The sequence below is a fragment of the Salvelinus sp. IW2-2015 genome, linkage group LG3 (genome assembly GCF_002910315.2).
Source record: "Salvelinus sp. IW2-2015 linkage group LG3, ASM291031v2, whole genome shotgun sequence".
NCBI lineage: Eukaryota > Metazoa > Chordata > Actinopteri > Salmoniformes > Salmonidae > Salvelinus > Salvelinus sp. IW2-2015.
The window spans coordinates 31,892,144-31,913,411 of NC_036840.1; the positions used below are offsets into that span (position 1 = coordinate 31,892,144).

At 41.7% G+C, this 21,268-nt stretch overlaps 1 protein-coding gene and 1 pseudogene across 3 annotated transcripts in view; one reads left to right on the top strand and one right to left on the bottom strand.

Annotated features, from left to right (window-relative positions):
* LOC111980791 (probable tRNA (uracil-O(2)-)-methyltransferase) lies at positions 1-19,422 on the bottom strand (annotated as a pseudogene).
* The window catches only part of LOC111954829 (activated CDC42 kinase 1), a 19,563-nt gene continuing 11,194 nt past the window's right edge, over positions 12,900-21,268 (top strand). For 2 of the 3 annotated variants that reach the window (XM_070436102.1, XM_023974739.2), the window contains exon 1: positions 16,271-16,571. The gene's annotated coding sequence lies outside the window, so the exon portion shown is untranslated. Of the gene's footprint in view, positions 12,919-13,709; positions 13,776-16,270; positions 16,572-21,268 lie in introns of those variants that run through there. The other variant, XM_070436103.1, reaches the window with a different exon arrangement.

The following is a 21,268-nucleotide window of genomic DNA, read 5'->3' on the forward strand; positions in this document are numbered from 1 at the left end:
TAAACTGAATCGAGCGTTTTAATTTGAGTTCTTCAGTTTCTTGAGTAGTCTGGTGGAAGGTTGGAGGTCGTCGGCTCAACGGGCAAAGTCACACTCCTCGGCCGGCAGGGGGCATCCGTGGGGGTGGTGGGCATTGAACCAGCAGGCCCGGATCTTCAGGACACCAGAGAGTAGGGGCTTCCGCTTAGCATCAGTCCTGGTACCTTGCAGCCTTCTGGGTCTCTGGGTCTGTACCCGCCAGTTCCGGATATGGACCATACCGCCTTTACTGGAAGAGAGAGAGGAGGGGGGTTTAATACAAACCTTTTAATATTACTAATAGGTCTAGACCAGTTTCGAGAGTTTAGGCAAGCTTTGAGAGACTGCCAAATTAAAATTCCTTCAAGCTGAGAGTGGGGAAGATTCCATCTACTTTTTCAAGCATTCTTATCTGAATGTGTGACATTCCAATAATCCCTGAATTGCTTCAGTATGATTCATGTAGTTAGACCCAGTGCCAGAACCATTGATATAGAGTGCAGCAAACGAAATAGTCATCATGTTCACACCAAACGTTCCAAGATAATTAACCTTCATGTGAGAATGCAAATAATGTTATTTTCACATGTTTGGTGCCAAAATGGGATACTTACCAGATCACTACATGGAACCATATATCATCTCTGGTTGGAACTGGATCTATATCATCTCTGGTTGGAACTGGATCTATATCATCGCTGGTTGGAACTGGATCTATATCATCTCTGGTTAGAACTGGATCTATATCATCTCAGGTTAGAACTGGATCTATATCATCTCTGGTTAGAATTGGATCTATATCATCTCTGATTAGAATTGGATCTATATCATCTCTGATTAGAATTTGACCTATATCATCTCTGGTTATAGCCATATATGGAGCTCAGAGCTTTGTTGAGATAATGTCTGGATTAGGGTAAAAACATTCTAGTAACATTCCCAAAACTCTCAGGTTCTCCTGAAATTTTGGTGGGAGGATTTCCTGCGTATTCCTACCCGATTCCAGTCGTCTTCCAACCGGGACTACTGAAAATCCTGGGAAAGTTGTCATCATTTTCCAACACTAGTCTGGATGCTGAGTTTGTACTGCACGTACCTCTGAAGACCTGGTGGTTGTTCTTGAGCAGGGTGTACAGACCTCCACACTCCTTTAAGACCTGTAGAGTCTCCTACTCCAACAGCTCAGCTACCTCTCTCCCTGACAGACTGCCTGAAGAGGAGAGAGTGAGAGAGTGCATTTGGAATAAAAAAGGAGAAGGTGGTTCAGGGTTCAAGAATGGAGTAGTAGAAGAAGGATGAAATGTAAGTGACTGGAGAGACTTTTGGGATGGCACAGCTTGCGTCCCAAATGGCACCATATTTCCTACATAGTGCACTACTTTTGACCAAAGCCAAATTGGGGCCCTGGTCAAAAGTAGGGCACTACAAATGGAATACAGTGCCATTTGGGACACAGCCTGAGAGATAAGGGAGTTGTGCTAAATTAGAGCCTCAAAAAAGAACTTGTTCTCTCAGAAAGTTCATCTCAGGTGTCAGACAGTCAGAGCTGTGAAGTCAATTAAACTCAGTCCAACATGCTATCATAAGAGAACATTTCACCACCTCAGTTCCCCAGCGTAATTTCAGATACCAACGAGTTAGGAGAGAGGGAGGTATTAAAATTAACCCATTCCCCAGGCTGCCTTAGATAATGGGTATGCATGGCCAAAAACTATTTTTGTGTTTCCACAATATTTGTAAGCCAAGATATGAATTCCCAGTGGAGTTCGCAGCAGAGCAGCTAGCCAACCTTTAAGTTCCATTTCATGGAGATTAAGGTATTTCTGGCTTTACTTTCCCTTCTACATGGAGAATTCAATCTGTTTTGACCTTTGGTTCGTATAAATGACAATCTCATCTTCTCTCTTTGGCATACGGGAGTGGAGTTCCACCTTATGTTCCCCGTGTTGTTGTTTTTTTACATCATTATAGTTATWGACTACAGTCGCGAGGATAGCCCATGTGTTTATTATATCAGACCCATAAGTCTGGACAGTGGGCACCCCATTGTGATTTCCCTGCTGTGGAAAAGCTATTACCCTCTTACCAACAAATGACAGCACAATACCTGTCAATCAATYACCAAGGGCTCTCCACTYTAGATTATCAACTTCAAAACTGTTCTGTTGATTTTGTATAAAAGTGTTTAACATGGCCTACTTAGCTTACATAGAGATTGTTACAGTACTGCACCACATTATGCAACATATTCAAGACACTTAACCTTTGTTTTGTTTGCAGCTAGGGATAGTATGCCAAGGTACATGTGAACAATGAGCAGCTGACAGCAGGTTGGTATTTGTCAGGAATCTTGCCCTGGAGGAAGCTCTGCAAAGTGGTCACTAGCTGGCACAGGCACAAATTCATAAAATCTGATTTTAAACCTAACCTTAACCACATTGCCAACACTAACCTTTATGATATAGACAATTTTGACTTTGCAGCTGGTCCATCTAGCGGAAATGGCTCAGTTCTGCCTCCAGGGCAAGATTCAGGACAAACTTCAATCTACGGGGGCCCAGGACCCTACTATAACATCATTACAACGTTTACAGCTGCACTTGAGACCATAGCCTACACTGCTAATTGAGATGAATGGGATAACTGGGGCTATTGACAATGTGGAATTAGTATGGACCTGGACTGGCCTCCTAGACTGTTATTAATGGATTGTCCATAGATACTGTGTTTGTGTACTGCTGTGAGCACGAGGTCGATTGCACGTTAACATTTATTTAGTGACTAAGAGGAAACAGAGATACTGTATTTGTTTGTTGCATCCGTTTTAGCCCGTATACTAAAATAATGAATACTAAGCATTACTGCCATCTAAAAATACAATACAAAAATGTCACAATACCGGTAAAAATGTAGGCACAAAACCTTTCATCCGACCATACAGTGTTTGCACACAATTATTAGGCTAGTCGACTAGAAGAATGAATTACACAGTCTGATTGTGGAAATTATTGCATCTTGTGTTCCTTTCAAACTTGCATGAGGCAATTGTTTAGCTTGTCCATTGATTGTCACATCTATTGAGAGAGAGACAGTGAAATTCGCAGGCTAGCCGCTGTCAGTGTCCCAGCCCCCCCCCCCCCCCTCCCCACTTACCCTCCCTCTTTTCAGAGCAGCACCATAGGAGAACACAAATACAGAGTCATCCATAAAAGATGGATCAGAATGCATTATTCATCCATTCATCTCTATCCCGGGTTACAGGCGCTCTGTCTCTCCATCCTCTTTTTCATTCCCTCCCTACTCTACCTTTCTGTCACTCTCTCTATTACAGTCCTGAAAGAGATTCTTCTGTATTAATCAGAGTACACTTCATCCCTTATCTCATCTGTCGTACCTCGGTGCAGGTGTGTGTGTGTGTGTGTGTGTGTGTGTGGTGTGGTGTGGTGTGTTGTGTGTGTGTGTGTGTGTGTGTGTGTGTGTGTGTGTGTGTGTGTGTGTGTGTAGGATGAGGGGAGGGGATCATCTGCAGGGGGTTGATAAAGGAGAGATGGGGGCAGTGTGTGTAGTACAGGATGTAGCTGGCAGAGGATGAAACACTTCCAGGGTTCAAAGCAGGGTCGCACTGCACCACCAGGGGCCTTCCTATTGGTGCTGAGAGAGAGAGAGATAGACAGGGAGAGGTAGGCGAGAAGGACATAAGGGTCCTATCATGACCTTAACGTTCCTGAATTCCACCGAGTCAACTACACACCATGTAGTGTACATAAACCCAATATACTCCATTATAGTAATGAACCACAGAGCAGATATGTACTTTTTGTTCTTTATTCCTAAACCTAATATGACCTCAATGACAGCTCAATGTTTTGAAGGAGAGATTACCATGTGATTTGATTGACAGCTTAGTTATTAAGTCCCATTCTCTTACCTCCAGTGTTCCAGGCATCAGGGACATCCCCGCCTTTGTCCTTGGTCGACCCAAGCAGAGTGTTGGTAAGACTACAAAATCCCGGGGGGAGGGCGGCGCAATTCCGCACAGTCTCAATCCTCTCTCGGGGCTGGAACCCAGCTCCCCAGTTGTTCCCATGGGACCTGTCAGTGTCAGCTTCCCCCTCGACGTTTGACCCTTGTACTGTGACCCCGGAGCAGATCTGACGACCCTGTATATACTTGGCTCTCCGCTCGTCCGACAGCTGGTAGCTCCTTGACTTTCCTACCAGACACACCTGCAGAGTAAGGGGTTAGATTAAAACAATATGACTGGCTTATGTTAGCATATTCTGTATGTTTTTTAATTTATTTGTATTTTTTATTATTATTTTTGTATTTTTAGTCTTAGTAGACGCTCTTATCCAGAGTGCATACATTTTCCCAATGGGAATCGAACCCTGACGTTGCAAGAATCATGCTCTACCATGTCTTCAAGTGTGGGTGTTATTTTTTATTTATTTAACCTTTATTTAACTAGGCAAGTCAGTTAAGAACACATTCTTATTCACAATGACAGCCTAGCAGTGAACAGTGGGTTAACTGCCTTGTTCAGGGGCAGAAAGACAGATTTTTACCTTGTCAGCGCTGGGATTCGATCCAGCAACCTTTCGTTTACTAGCCCAACCCTCGAACCACTAGGCTACCTGCCGCTCCATTAGCATATCCGCTTTGTGGAGGGGATTCTCAGGCAGTGTTGAACCCACAGGCTGTGCTGATCTCAGAGATGAAGTCAATGTATTCCTTATACTGGGACTTCTGAAACTGTCTTCGCTGGTTCTTCCCATAGAAGTCAAAGAAACAGCAGAACAATGTACCGGCCGGAGGATGACCTAAAGTGTGAGGAAAGTGACAGAAATGACACATCAAAACCAACCTTTATTTCCCTGGTTTAGTCTTAGAGAACCCTGGCAAAGCAGAGGTAGCAGACATCATAGAGGTGAGAACATACTGTAGGAACAACTGAATTAGGCACAACTTACTCAAAGTTGGGTGTAAGAAAAATGAAGACAATTTAAAGCCTATGGAGCTATGAGGCATCGTTAAGTACTGTTGGAGCGTTCAAACCAGAGAGACTAACTTCAAGAGCCAAGCTCAACATCGCCATCAGATGGCCGCCGCATCAAACAAGTCGCTTCACACATCAACACACCTCCAATCCCCCTCTCCCCAAACCAACCCAACTCATGAAAGTAACATGATTTCAAATTCAATAGATCAGCTGCCACTTGAGGCGGCTAAGCCAAATTGTGTCTGTTGATGACTTGCCTGGCCGCTATTACGGGGATCCACGGCGAGAGCTCCTCCGAGTGGTTTCCAATCAGCCAGTCTGTGTCCAGGAATAAGAAGCCATCACTGGGAGTGATTGCAATTTCCTGGAATAGAACCCCCCCTCCCCAAAAGCACAAGAGGCTTCTTTAGATCAGAGAGACGCACCACCAACGACCGTAATTAGATTTTTGAATCATTCATTTTTTAAATGACAAATGACTTGTGACACACCCAGCCGCTCTCTGTCGCTAAAGAACTCTGTTGCCAACTTTTAATATTGAAGGAGGATAACATCTTGATATTGTTATCCCAGCTCATTTAGTGTCAGGGTGGGTATAAGGAAGGGTGATCTGAAATAATGAGTCAGATGAGGTTACAAATTCATTTTATTTGTATTTAATTTAAACCAACATTTTGTGCCTATTGCCATGTAGGGCCTAATTAAATAACTGGTCTTATACAACACAACAAAAGTAAACAAGTAAATAAATGATTTTCGCCTAAACCTGTGAACTAGGGAAACTAGATAAAATGACAACAAGGAAAGCCCTTTCAGGAGTTGGAGACCACTTCCATGTTCTAGTCTAGACACATCATATCCCATCACCATGTTCTAGTCTAGACACCATCATATCCCATCACCATGTTCTAGTCTAGACACCATCATATCCCAGCACCATGTTCTAGTCTAGACACCATCATATCCCATCACCATGTTCTAGTCTAGACACATCATATCCCATCACCATGTTCTAGTCTAGACACATCATATCCCATCACCATGTTCTAGTCTAGACACCATCATTATCCCAAATTCAAACCTATGGTTTTTTTTCTTAGTCTAGACACCATTCATTATCCCATCACCATGTTCTAGTCTAGACACCATCATATCCCATCACCATGTTCTAGTCTAGACACCATCATATCCCATCACCATGTTCTAGTCTAGACACATCATATCCCATCACCATGTTCTAGTCTAAACACATCCTATCCCATCACCATGTTCTAGTCTWGACACCCATCATATTATATCACCGAGGATAAGGACACCAGAACGGACAGGGCGCAGATCCTGACAGAACCCCAAGCCTTTAGTTAAAGGTACAGCGAGTCCCTAGCTAAACAATTGCCTCATGTAAGTTTGAAAGGAACACAAGAACCATACGATGCAATAATTTCCACAATCTCATTCCGTGTAATTCACTCTTCTAGTCGACTAGCCTACTAATTGCGTGCAAACACTATGGTCGGATGAAAGGTTTTGTGCCTACATTTTTACCGGTATTGTGACATTTTAGCATTGTATTTTTAGATTTCAGTTCTGCTTAGGATTCCCTATTTTAGTATATTGGCTAAAACGGAGGCAACAACAAACAAATACAGTATCTCCGTTTCCTCTTAGTCACTAAATAAATGTTAACGTGCAATCAACCTTGTGYTCACAGCAGTACACAAACACAGTATCTATGGACAATCCATTAATAACAGTCTAGGGGGCCAGTCCAGGTCCAGACTAATTCCACATTGTCAATAGCCCCAGTTATCCCATTCATCTCTAAAGGGCAGCTGTAAATGTTATAGTGATATTATATTACATCACTGGGGCAAAGCTTCCTGCCATCCAGGACCTATAAACTAGGTGGTGTCAGAGGAAGGCCCAAAAAATGGTCAAAGACTCCAGTCACCCAAGTCAGACTCTCTATTACCGCACGGCAGGTGGTACCGGAGCGCCAAGTCTAGGTCCAAAAGGCTGCTTAACATCTTCTATCCCCAAGCCATAAGACTGCTGAACAATTAATCACATGGAAACCCAGACTATTTATATTGACACCCCACCCCCCCTGTTACGTTCCCCAGTTTCTGTGTTGTAGTTTGTATTTGAGTGTGTGTGTTTCAGGAGATTCCTGAAATTCTCCCCAAGCAGCTGATTGGTCGGCCCCAATTGATGATTGGAGAGCTGACCCCGCCCCCTCGTCAGGACGCAGCTGTCTCCAATTACCAATGCCTTCTGAAGCTATAAAAGCCAGTGTTCTGTTGGTCAGAAGAGAGAGATCATAGGCAGGCTTAGATCATTGCAGGCTGAGGTGATTGTGAGAGAGATTTGCAGGTTGAGGAATGCAGAGCGAGATTGATTGTGATAGAGATTGCAGGGAGATCATAGGCAGGCTTAGATCATTGCAGGCTGAGGAATGGAGAGAGAGATTGATTGTGATAGAGATTGCAGAGAGATTGATTGTGAGAGATATTTGCTGAGACAGGAGGCTGATGGCTGTGGGTAATTTACTGTGTTAGTTGTTGCTGGGAGCAGTTGATATATTCTGTGTGAGTTTGTTGCTCAGTCAGACAGAGCCTAATTGATGTCCTGTGTTTGTGAAATTGTTAATAATATTCTGTTTCATTTGTTCCCAGGGGGGAAGGGGAAGGCACCTAKGGAGTGCTTAGGCAAGAGGCCCGCGGGCATACATATACCCGTAGTATATTCAATGTCTAGGCACACTAGGTAAGACCTGGGCGGACCACCCCCTGTATTTTGGTTAGTGCACCAGGTGGTGTTAGGTAAGTAGTGGGTAGGCAGGTTAGATAGGAGAGGGGGGGGCTTTGACATTTACTTTCTTTGCTTTGGTTCCGTCCAGCCCCTTTTCCCCATATTACCGTGTAAAGGAATAAAATCCTAGTAAACGGTCAATTCTGCCTTTTGTCGTCCTTTCTCACACCTACGGTCCCATACCTCTTTCACTTCACGGGGAGTTGAGTTGTAGCAGGGTGTTGCGTTCCCCTCCATAGAGGCGTGCATAACACCCCCTTTATTTCACTGATGCTACTCGCTGTTCATCTATGTAGTCATTTTACCACTACCTTGACTAACCTGTACCCCCACACATTGACTCGGTACCCAGTATATAGCCTCGTTATTGTGTTACATTTAATGTTTTACTTTAGTTTATTCTGTAAATATTTTCTTAACTCTTTTTCTTGAACTGCATTGTTGGTTAAGGGCTTATAAATAAGCATTTCCCTGTAAGGTCTACCTGTGACAAATAAAATGTGATTTGATATTAAGGTCCTGGGACCCCGCAGGATGACGTTTCTCCTGAATCTTGCCCGGGAGGCAGAACTGAGACATTTCTGCTAGATGGGTCAGCTGCAAAGTCAAAATTGTCTATATCAAAGGTTAGTGTTGGCAATGTGGTTAAGGTTAGGTTTAAAATCAGATTTTATGAATTTGTGCCTGTGCCAGCTAGTGACCACTTTGCAGAGCTGCCTCCAGGGCAAGATTCCTGACAAATGCCCACACGTACCTTGGCATACTATCCCTAGCTGCAAACAAAACAAAGGTTGAGTGTCTTGAATATGTTGCATAATGTGGTGCAGTACTGTAACAATCTCTATGTAAGCTAAGTAGGCCATGTTAAACACAATCAACAGAACAGTTTTGAAGTTGATAATCTAGAGTGGAGGGCCCTTGGTAATTGATTGACAGGTATTGTGCTGTCATTTGTTGGTAAGAGGGTAATAGCTTTTCCACAGCAGGGAAATCACAATGGGGTGCCCACTGTCCAGACTTATGGGTCTGATATAATAAACACATGGGCTATCCTCGCGACTGTAGTCAATAACTATAATGATGTAAAAAACAACAACACGGGGAACATAAGGTGGAACTCCACTCCCGTATGCCAAAGAGAGAAGATGAGATTGTCATTTATACGACGTTGGGAAACTGAGGTGGCAAAATTCTCTCATGACAGCATGTTGGACTGAGTTTAATTGACTTCACAGCTCTGACACCTGAGATGTAATGTCTGAGAGAACAAGTTCTTTTGAGGCCCTAATTTAGCAAAACTCCCTTTTCTCTCAGGCTATGTCCCAAATGGCCCGGTATTCCCTTTGTAGTGCACTACTTTTGACCAGGGCCCATAGGGGTCTGATCAAAAGTAGTGCACTATGTAGAAAATAGGGTGTTGTATCGATGTTATATTAAGGTCCTGGGCCCTAATTGAAATCGAGGCTGGTCCAGACCGGACTAAAAAATTGGATCCGTAGATGTTGAAATCAAGGCTAGGGCAGACTGACTAAATTTCAACTACTTTTCAACGTCCGATGACGGTTGTTGCCCAGTGGGTGAGGATGTTGGTTACAGTAAAGGGAAAGAGAGCAGCATGTCTTCAGATGAAACAGTGAAGGGGTGCGGCAGGGAAAAAGTAAAGCACAGCAGAGCACTGGTTCCCGGCAACCCCACGTATATCTATGGGGGTTTAGACTTATGACAGTCACATGTAGCCTTACTTCATTTGAAAAGGTGAACGAAATAGTTAATATATTACCGCTATAATACCTACTGTACACATCTGAATTAATTTGGTATTCACAAACATTTAAAATAGTGCAATAGTTTTGGTTTCTTAAAAAAATGGAATTCCAAATATCCACAAAGCCCTCAAAATGAAGTTGATCTTGGGGTCTATTAAAGGGTATTATGAGGCTCATGCAGGATATACACCCTCTAAAGTAACAAGCGCGAACTGATCAAAGCTGAAAAAAAGTGTTTCATTTAGCCCTTCCTCACCTCTAGATGGGTTCATGGGCCGTACATATTCCAGATCTTCCGTTTCCTCACATCGATGCCCTTTCCAGGGTGCTGAAACACAAGCAGGTATGACGGTCAGTCAGTCCCTAATCACTTCATCAGCGGGCAGAACTGAACGTTGGGTACACAAAGACACTATTCACCTACCCCCAGTGTGTCATTTCAATCATGGCTATCCAGCGTTTTGATTAGACGTTAAATCACATCACTGATTGAATAGAACACTGGCATGAAATTGGCGCGGATTAAGGCTGCATCCCAAATGGCACCCTATTCCCTATATAGTGCACTATGGTCAATTCCAAGCCATGAGCACCAACATGTGAAGTTCATAGGAGCATGTTAAATGAAAGCTAAGAGTTAAAACATTTTATATATAAAGGTGTATATATACACATTTTAACAACAAATTCTGAATAAGCTAAGACTGATTTCTTGACAAACAGATGGAAAAGGGGTCTTTCACAACATCTATCAGAAAGTCTTAAAAGGTATTAAAAATACACCAAAACATGAAGTAAATACACCTGCCAACTAATAAATACATTTAGTTTWGCAGAATTTTTTTGCCTTTAMGAAACATTGCCTTGTGCTTTGAAATTCCATTATCAAAAGTCCACTTATCTTTAAGATATTGTAATTTCTCTCCCTCATGAGGGAGGATAATGAAAGTTCACAGAAGTAACAAGTAAAGGTAGACCTATCAATTAGTTAATGTTTTTACTGAAATCAATTTTGTTTGAATTATTAAAATTAATGTAGACGCAGGGAGTCAGGAAACAAGTGCAGTGAGCTTAATAATAACGAACATTATAAAAGAGACAAAAAACAGGGAAATATAAACAATACTACCTGACGGCTGACAGAACGATAAATTATAAGTAATCAAGGTGGTAATGAATTCCAGGTGTGACTGATGGGGCGCAGGTGTGCGTAATAATGGTTGCCAGGTGTGCGTAATGGACGCAAGGCCCGGAAGTTRGTAAACCAGCGACATCGTGAGCGGGAATGGACGTGAGAAATTTGAAATCCTGTTACCAAATCGTCAACAGAATTTCAGAAGAATCGGTAACAGAATTTCTGCAACTGACTTGGTTCCAATGGGAAATCATAGTAGTTACAAACCACAGTTGGGTCTTCCTCTTTGTGGTGGTCAAAGCAAGAGTGCGAAAGGTCTGGACTACACCTCCCTCTCACTCTTCTCTCCAATTAATATCACATATCTCAGTTCTTACAGGTCACCWACCCATGAGCCCCCTCTCTTTCCATTTACTGTAACCAACATCCACTGAGCACCAATCGACAACTGACATCCCAGGATGTTAAAAAGTATTTGAAATTTGGTCAGTCTGAACTGGCCTTGATTTCAACAACCATAGACGTAATTTTGTCTGGTCCGGACCAGCCCTGATTTCAACATGCACAGACGTCTGGACCGGTCTTCATTTGGCACAAATATAGACTTCCATGATTGGTTCAGATTTGGTCTGAACCAATCATAGACATCTGTTCCACAAGTTTGGACAGTATAGTACAGTAGAGCACAGTACCGTAAATAAAAGAATAGTTCAGTACAGTATAGAGCTGGGTGATATGGACAAAAATCAATTTTGTGACAAATTGCCATTTTTTTATTATCCTTTAAAGTACTACTACTGGTTTGATGTTTGCAGCCATCAATTGTCAATTGTATTTCATTTCAAACTTCACATTTCTTTAGTATAGGCTACTTATCGTAATGAACGGTATCAGCAAAATGGCTGCGATAAGTGATCGGTTGGTGTCAATCATTTTCGGTTTATCGTCCCAGCTCTAGTACAATACAGTGCAGCACAGTAAAGAAAATTTGAGTATAGTTCACTAAAAGTAGAATATAATTTAGTACAATACAGTCCTGTACTGTAAAGTAGAGTAGTGTACAGTACACACTAGAGTACACTAGAGTTGAGTACACTAATGTACTGTACTCTACTCTACTTGACTATACTTTACTGTACTGTGCTGTACCTTGATGTCAGAACTTGTGAAACATAGGCGTCTATTAGTGGTTCAGATTTAGTCCGGTGCGGACCAACCAAATGTGATCTTGTTTGGWAGGGGAGCTCGTTAAAATAGTGTGTAGAATAATACGCATTTATGCAAAGGAAAATATTGCCTATTTCTACCTTTGTGTACCTATTTAGGATACATCACCATGAAGATAATGACACTCACATCCATAATGATCMATTTCTGTGTATTAAAGATCAGGGACCCATGATGAAATTCCGTTACCAGGTGTAAATCCACTTCACTTACAGTAGTTCAATAACCAAATTAGATTTTTTCAAAGTGAAGGTACACCACCCAATGTCACAGGAAGGCCAAAAAGATAATCAAGGACAACAACCACCCGAGCCACTGCCTGTTCACCCCGCTATCATCCAGAAGGCGAGGTCAGTACAGGTGCATCAAAGCTGGGACAGAAGCTGTTTTTCAGTCTCTCGATCTCAAAGCCATCAGACTGTAAAACAGCCACCACTAACATTGAGTGGCTGCTGCCAACATACTGACTCAAATCTCTAGCCACTTAATAATAAAAAATTGGATGTAATAAATGTATCACTAGTCACTTTAAACAATTCAACTTTATATAATGTTTACATACCCTACATAACTTACTTGGCTCATCACGCTCTAGCGACTCCTTGTGGCGGGCCGGGTGCAGCTGGTTAAGAAGCGYGGTTTGTCGGGTCATGTTTTGGAGGACGCATAACTCGATCTTTGCCTCTCTCTCTTTCGAGCCCGTTGGGGAGTTACAGCGATGAGACAAGATCAAAATTGGGGAGAAAGAGGGAGTAAAACAAATGTTTATGTAAGAAAACTTTGAAATCAATGTTTTTTGTTTGCCGTTCATTTACGGGCCCTTGTCAAATGTAGTGCACTATAAAGGGAATACAGTGCCAAATGGGACGCAACCTAAAGCTTCTTACGACACACCAGCTACACCGTGTCATGGATTAAGCGTCCAGTGGACATTTGTGAACTAAAAGAGATCGGCAACAAAGGTCAGTTTTCCACAGGTGTCCAGGTGTTATTATTCAGCACCAGGGCATATCAGGTTGTTTTATGTAACTGTGTTCTGGCAACCTAGTGTAGTGTTTATCATACATAGACCATTTCCATAACCAAGATCCACAAAGGACTGTTTGACCGTCAGACCCTTCTCTGCTAGCTCCTCGCCTGTGCATTGATAGAACAATGGCGTTATTGTCATAAGAGCTGTCATTTCACACATATTAGCATTCTGGCCATATACTGAGGAGGCCTATCAAAAGATATGTAGCGAAGGCAAAATCTTCAAAGACAAACTTCTCAGGGTCCGTTACTTCAGGCCAAACCTAAACAAAGACAAATATTACAGTATGTTGGGACATTAACATGAAAACAACTTCAACAACAACAARCCACTGCTACAAAGTATTTGATCTGTGAGGCTACACTACGAAAGACCAGACCTTGACCATTGACCATCTCCTTGTACTTGTCCTTCAGCTGTTAGTACATGATGTTGTACTTCTCTACAGGCAGCAGGGACAGGGTGCTCCTGAACAAACTGGTCTTACTCTCTGTGGCCCAGCTTACCAGTTTGGGCAGGAGCTCCTCAACCAGTTAGGGGTAGGCCCCCCCCGTCACTGAACCAGTCATCAGGCCGCAGGAGGTGTTACAGGGCAAATCAATGTAGACACTGTCCAATGTGTCCATGCATGACTGGATTGATGGAAGGCTAGGTGAAGAAGCTGACATTGAGATTAAACATCATAACATGGAAAGACTCACCATTCATCATTGTTCTCAGGCAGAAGGTGTATCTGATAGATGTTCTTCCTTCGAGACGCAGTACCTTCCACACTCTCTTCAACTGGTATGAAGCTTACTTTACTTTTTGAGATTCAAAGTCTGAAAATTTTAAGATTTTAAAAAGAAACACACAACATTTCACACATCCGACTGTTGTTGTGCACATGTTGTAAAGTCAGCCAGAACTCAATGATAAGCAGCTTATTGTCATTAGCATGTCATTACTTTTGAGTATGTCTTTATGTACTGTTGTGCCATAAGTTTACTTTAGGAATGAATATCCTCACAGAAAAATACCAGTCTCTGCTTGTCATATTCAAGTTCAATACCACTATTCACTAAAGAAACAACATCCTTGGATTCTGACATATCACATCCATGAATTAGGAGGATGTTGCTCTGTCTCTTTGACTCCACAAAGACGTTTGTTCACAACGTGTGGTTTATTTATCTAAACATCAACGCCAGACCAAAATCCTCCCGRAAGAGTATTACATTTGTCTGTAAACTTAGTTTCAACATGGTTTAGATATAATAGCAAATTGCATAGCACTGAAACATTATACATTGCAAACGTACTAACAAAAAAAAACACTTCCGGGGACTTTTATTTTCAAAGGTATTTTGTCGCGCGTCGATGACGCCATGAAAGCGCGCCTCAGAAGAAGAAAAGAGCGCCGTTTGAAAAACCAACAGCAGAGAGTGCTGTTGTATTTTTAATCTCAACATCTTGAACGATCCTGTACTGGTGCTGCTGTCTAGTACCATCCAATTGTACATTATTTTATATGCAGAAAATGTGAAATGAGGATGCAGAAAAAAAATATCACAAGTTTGACCTCACACCAATGACTAATCTGGGTTATTACCCTTCACTCTTTTGCCTTTTTATGCTGATTTCCAAACTCTGCTCAATGATCACCTGCTTAATGTTTTGATAAACACTTCAGGGGTAGAAGGTCTGAGGCAAATTCTGACAACTTTCCTCACATGACTGTTACAGCACCATGAACATGCTTCCTGTGAAACAAAGAGCATCTAAAGATTATGATAATTKACCCCTAAAAGGTTTCCCCTTTCATCTGTGGAGCATCTGAGGTGGATCCTGGTCCCAATTGTCAGGTGAGAAAAGGCTACAGAAAAATGTCACAAGCCTCCAGGTCACACACACATCATAAAGTACGAGCTTCCCTGCTGTAAGCTGACACTAAGAACCTTTTGCTCAAGAATTTGCATTCTGAACCCTGTGACAGATACGTTTAAAGACAAAATTATGGTTACCACTATTCCCACATACTCATCCTCTCTAGAAACGGAATATCACATCGCAACTTGGTATCATTAGGTCATTATATTTCTCAATCCACTTGGTAAATGAATGGTAATTGAGCAATGCGTCACTGCTACAAAACCAATACAAAATATCTGATATAGCAATGATCTCTTTTCACAATAACAATGATTTTTACATGAGTCGTTATTGATACATAATCATACATTAACAGTATATATATATATATTATTTATTTAAGTAGGCAAGTCAGTTAAGAACAAATTCTTATTTACAATGATGGGCCTACACCGGCCAAACCCTAACCAGGACGATGCTGGGCCAATTGTGCGGCCTATGGGACTCCTGATCACGGCCGGTTGTGATACAGCCCAGGGTCTGCAGTGACACCTCTAGCACTGTGATGCAATACCTTAGACCGCTGCGCCACTCGGAAGCCCTTTCGGTCATTTTATATCCATGTGATAATGTCATGAAAGAGAACCAGTTTCCACTGTTTTTTAAAATGAGAATAGACTCTTTGAGCGCCACTCTTGATTGTCCTTTAAATTGAGCGTCATTCCCTTTCTATTGTGTTGTGTGTACAAGGAAGTGCATGTAAGGGACACTCCACTTTGTTGCTGCCTGGGTGCACATTCAAATCGGAGGCCATGGGAGAGGCAAAAATCTAGTCAGACTGGCTAGGCAGGAGCAGACATGCACAGTAAACAGGGAGGGAGAGATAAAGAGTATAGTTTCTCTACAGTACTTGAGTCATTGCTGCTGGCAAGTTTCGACGTCATTCAAACAAAACAAGCAAAAGATCGATGGAGAGAAGTACCCTGATGCTGTTATTGATGGAATATAACAGCAATATGATTCACTTTATGCTATGGTCACCTGCTTTTCAACTTAATCTTTAGAATTTACAATGTCCACATTCAGGGCCCTTTGTCCACACATGAAAATATAAATAAAAGGGAGGTTGAATCACTAACGTTTTAGGCAAAGGAGAACACGGGATACAACATACATGATATAACATATTTATCTTAATTTATAATTGATGCATAATGCGCATTCAAGTTGTTCAAAAGAGCCATGAGAATGTATGATAATTAGGCAAATGCCTATATAATTGTAGTAGTTGTGGTGTGATTGCGCAACATTATTATGCGTAATATATTATTGTTATATAACTTACGTCATACATTMTTTTTTTTTAAATGTGACGTGTAGGCGGGTGGCTGGGCAAGTGTAGCACAGGTGGACGTTGAAAAGGGGTGGAGTGAAAATAYGAGGAAGAGGCAGAGAGAGCACTGTGGACAGGTAGCTTGAAACACACCAGTTGAAGTGAGGATTCTCAGATATTTTGCGATGAAATAAAACAACCGACAACACTAAGAAAACAAAATAATGATCATTTGTTGACGAAATGAAGAAAAACAGTATGGCATGTGATGTGGATTATCTCTAGGTCTCGATCCTATTGGGAATAATTTAATTTGTCGTTGTCGCGCATAACCGAAAACTGGGTTCATAAATAAGCAAGATCGTGGCCCCAGTAGACTTTCGGTCATTTTATTGACGGTAAGTATTTACCACTCATCTTTGTTGAACTAGCCTTTGGCATCAATTTACCCCACCAGTCAATACAGTATATTGACAGTATTTATTCTGAAAGCCAAAACAATGGCGTCCCACAACTAACGTTAMAGTTAGTGGCGTTCATTAATTCATAGGCCTACACCTTGATTTACTATCAAGTCCAATGTAACAAATGTTGCAAAGAGTTACTTTTAACTCTGTTGAGAAAAATGGCAATGACATTTTAATAGGCAAGAATGAATCAAGCATTTGATTTAGAGAAACGCATTTTTCTGTAAGCTCCAATGCATGCCTTTATAGGTGTAGGAACCAGATAAATCAAAGCATAGTTTCACATTTTTGTTCTAAACTATTTTTTCGACAGTCATGGATGATCATTTTAATGCTGACCATTCACCAGCAAGCTCAACTGAAAATAAACACAGTTTGACAATGGCAGTGTTTCCCAAACCAAAGGGTCCATGTTTTTATTTTTTCCCTAAACCTACAGAGCTGATTGAAATAGTCAACTCAGCATTAAGATGTGATTAATTGAATCYGCTGTATAATGCTAGGGCAAAAACCAAAACTTGCACCCCTTGGGGTCCCCAGGACCGAGTTTGGGAAATAATTATTTAACAAGGGTCGTAGGCAAATAGTTATGTCACTGCTAATAGAGTTTAGTGTGTACCCAGGATTGTGTGTATATATATATATATCTCTTTCTCTGAAATAATTACTCAACTTACTTATTGGTAGCGTACACAGATTTGCAGGTTTTATGGCAGGTGCACCGAAATGCTTATGTTACTAGTTACTCCATTAATTGGTATTTAATTGATCGAGTGCACCCACCCAACCAGCACCAAAAGACGTAGCCTCAATTGTAAACAAAGCCTCCCAAATGCTTCATGGACAGAGCAAATAGGCCCAAACAACCCTATAGCTACCTCTCTCTTCTAACACTCATTATTCAGTAACTGAGTGGGTTAAAGATGCATTCCTGTGTACATAAAGCTGAATAACCTCAAAGCAATGGCATGCATGAGAAATGACCCGTGATTGGTTGCTCGCATGTTTTTACTGCAGACTTGGCACAGGATTGTGACTTTCATGAGATAGTTGGGTGTGGGTTTGGGAGTTGTCCTTGGGAATCTCTTTTGACAGGAATAGTGCTTGTCCGGGCTAGCCCCTTCTTGCGTCTGTCTGCATCAATGTGTTTCTGTCGGTCTTACTGTGGAAATACAAAATTGATATGGCCTTCATTTGTTAACCAAGCTACAGTCTGCACCCACATCAGGTACCCATCATCAGCTATAACATAGACATACACACATGTTATATCTCATATGTCAGACAGTTGATGTGAGAACTGGTTTGGGTTTCCCAGAGTAGTTGACACAAGAATGTAGGCCTCTGATTCACACCCTTCTCTGTGGTTGTTTTATAGCGGCAATTCCCTGACGCGGAAGTCCACACGCAGACAAGGACATGAAATGACGTGTGTAGTTAGATGGACGTTGAGTAGTTGTTGGAAATTACAGCTTGGCGTCACAGGTTGCGCCTCTTTGTGAATTGCAAAATTTGAGATCAAGACAGAGAGAAGGAACATGCACTTCCAGTAGTCTCTGAGCAACAGACGTGTGGGCTTGCTTGCTTTGAGATTGCAAAAAAAATACTATTTCAAAGTTGATGTAGGAGCTGGACAAAAATACGTTAGTTGATTTAAGAACCGAAGGATGGGCACCAATGTTGTGGTATGATTAGCTTTATATGTGGTAGCAGTAAACAGTGAGCAAATGTATTTTGAAACTAAGTGATTAACACCCACTGGCTTATTCTTATTCTAACACACTTTCATCTCTTTGTTTCCTGTCCCACCCTCTCTTCCCATCCTCCATTGGTTAATTCTTCTCCTCAATCGTCGCTTTCCCCTCGTCTGCTATCTTCTCATCTACACTCTGTTTCTGTAACTGGTTCTTTGTCCATGTGAACAGGGGTGATGGGATTTTCCCCAACAAATGTGATATAACAAACTTGATTCAGCTGACACTGACTTTGGTGCCAGATAAATGTTTTTTTGCTCATTAGGGTTATTTTATGGTGTTGATTTGATACAAAATAAAGGTCTGTTAAGTGTTTGGCTGGTACTGAAAGCTGTCACACTCGGGTCCCTCTTGTGTTAGACAGCGCGTCAACTCAGGACTTTTTATTGATGAATTCTTGTTATGGGTGTCCATAGCGACCAGAAGAGGCCAGTATGTGAACTTTGAACATAATTACGGTAAAACAGGCTGGCTCGTTATTGAATTGAGGCTCAGAAAAGGTACTGTCTCCTTTGGTTACAGCTCTTTGACTTTCTCTGATGTTCCTCCACTGAACAAAATCTGTGAATTCCCAATTCAATTATGCATAATATTCAAATGGTGAAGCTGCTGGGAATTAGCAACAAGGCAGTGCTTATGCTGTATCTTGGAATTTGCTTGAAATGCATCCTCCCTTAATTCCCTTAAGGTGATCACTGACTGGACTGGGGAAAGCTATACCCTTGCGTACTTACCTACCCATTCTAGTTAGATCAGAAATGACTTTGACAAAGAAAGGATATATTGTTTTACTAATGGAACCGGACCATCCTGATACATTATTTGGATCTCCATTAGCTTTTTCAGAAGCAGCAGCTACTCTTCCTGGTGTCTGCATAAAACACAAGTAACAAAACACTGATGCACCCTTAAGGGCAAGGTGTGCTGCTCTGTTTTGAGCCAGCTGCAGTTTTGCTATGTCTTACTTTGCTGCACTTCACCATATTGCCGGACATGTAGAGTGTGGAATCATCCACATACATAGTCATTCTAGCTTTGTCTAAGACCAGTGGCAAATCATTTGTACAAACAGATAAGTGTAACGGCCCAAGGCAACTGCCCTAAGGGACACCGCACTGTACATATCTGATGTTAGAGAAGCTTCCGTTGAAGAACACTCTCTGGGTTCTATTGGATAAATAACTCTCCAACCATGTGATGGCAGGTGATGTAAAGCCTGCCAGTAAATTTATGATCAATAACATCAAAGACTGCACTGAAATATAACAAAACAGCTCAACTATCATCTTATTATTAGTGATGCACCGATATTACATTTTGACCGATTCCGATATTTTCCTTGCTAAAAAAATTATACCRATAACCGATATTGAAAATGTTTGCGGCCTTTTAAGCATTCTAGTACAGTTACATAGTTAGACCACTGCATCCTTGTGTGTGTTAAGGCATTGCATCTCAGTGCAAGAGGTTAGAATCCAGGCTGTATCACATCCGGCCGTGATTGGGAGTCCCATAGGGCAGCGCACAATTGGCCCAGCTTCGTCCGGGCTGTCATTGTAAATTAGAATTTGTACTTAACTGACTTGCCTAGTTAAATAAAGGTTACACACACCACACTGACCAAAAAGTTATTTTGTTGGCATTTACCTATGTCCCCATTACCAGTAAAACATAATGAAATCCTATTTCTTTCACTTACTTGCTGTGCAGTTTATTTGTTCAGTCGTTTCATTCTCAACCAGGATTTCTATGGAACGCCGTTTGGGTCTTTGCAAATAACACAACATAATCTGTTTCAGTTGCTGTAGTTAACTAGCTAACTATATAGCTAGGTGTCATCTAAAATAACCAGAATTTATAAGACAGTTCTTATTTGATTAATGGTGGTCAGACCCATCTATGTGAAGCTAGCCACAATAAGGATGAACCACAATAGTGAACTTGCTGTTAGCCTTCAAAATAGTCTGGCATAATTATATTTCTATTCATTTGCATCACTGTCAATAACATACTTTTAATTTGAAGGCAACCCGCAAATTCCACTATTGTGCCTAATCCTTATTGTGTCTAGCTTCGCAACACACAACCCGACCCGTTCGAGCCTCACTAAATCAAATCAAAGTTTATTTGTCACGCGCGCTGAATACAACAGGTGTAGACCTTACAGTGAAATGCTTACTTACAGGCTCTAACCAATAGTGCAAAATGATGAAGCTAGCTGGCTACTTATAACGTTATCTTTGGACCACAGGGTTAAGTAGCTGGCTAGCTATTTATTATAGTGAACTGAAGTTAAATAGGTGAACAAGTGGCAACCTAGCTAATCCTTACTCACAAGGATTCCTAAATCATTGCTAAGAATAATGAAAATGACTGCAGTTTCTACTGGTCATTGTTTTCAGGCTGGTTGTATTGGTGCTAGCTAGGTACCAAGCTAAAGCTAGCTACCCCGGCAGTTGCGGTCGACAAACGATGCTTTATTACCAACGCGGTATTGTAAACACATCGTTCGTGGCAGGTGTTTGCAGACTTTTTTTGTACAGCTTTGACAGTGCTACTGTATCTTTTTTGACACGTGTAACGGATGTGAAATGGCTAGCTAGTTAGCGGGTACGCGCTAATAGCGTTTCAATCAGTTACGTCACTTGCTCCGAAACCTAGAAGTAGTGTTGCCCCTTGCTCTGCAAGGGCCGCGGCTTTTGTGGAGCGATGGGTAACGACGCTTCGTGGGTGACTGTTGTTGATGTGTGCAGAGGGTCCCTGGTTYGYGCCCGTGTCGGGGCGAGGGACGGTTTAAAGTTATACTGTTACATTGATGCTGTTGACCCGGATCACTGGTTGCTGCGGAAAAGGAGGAGGTTGAAAGGGGGGTGA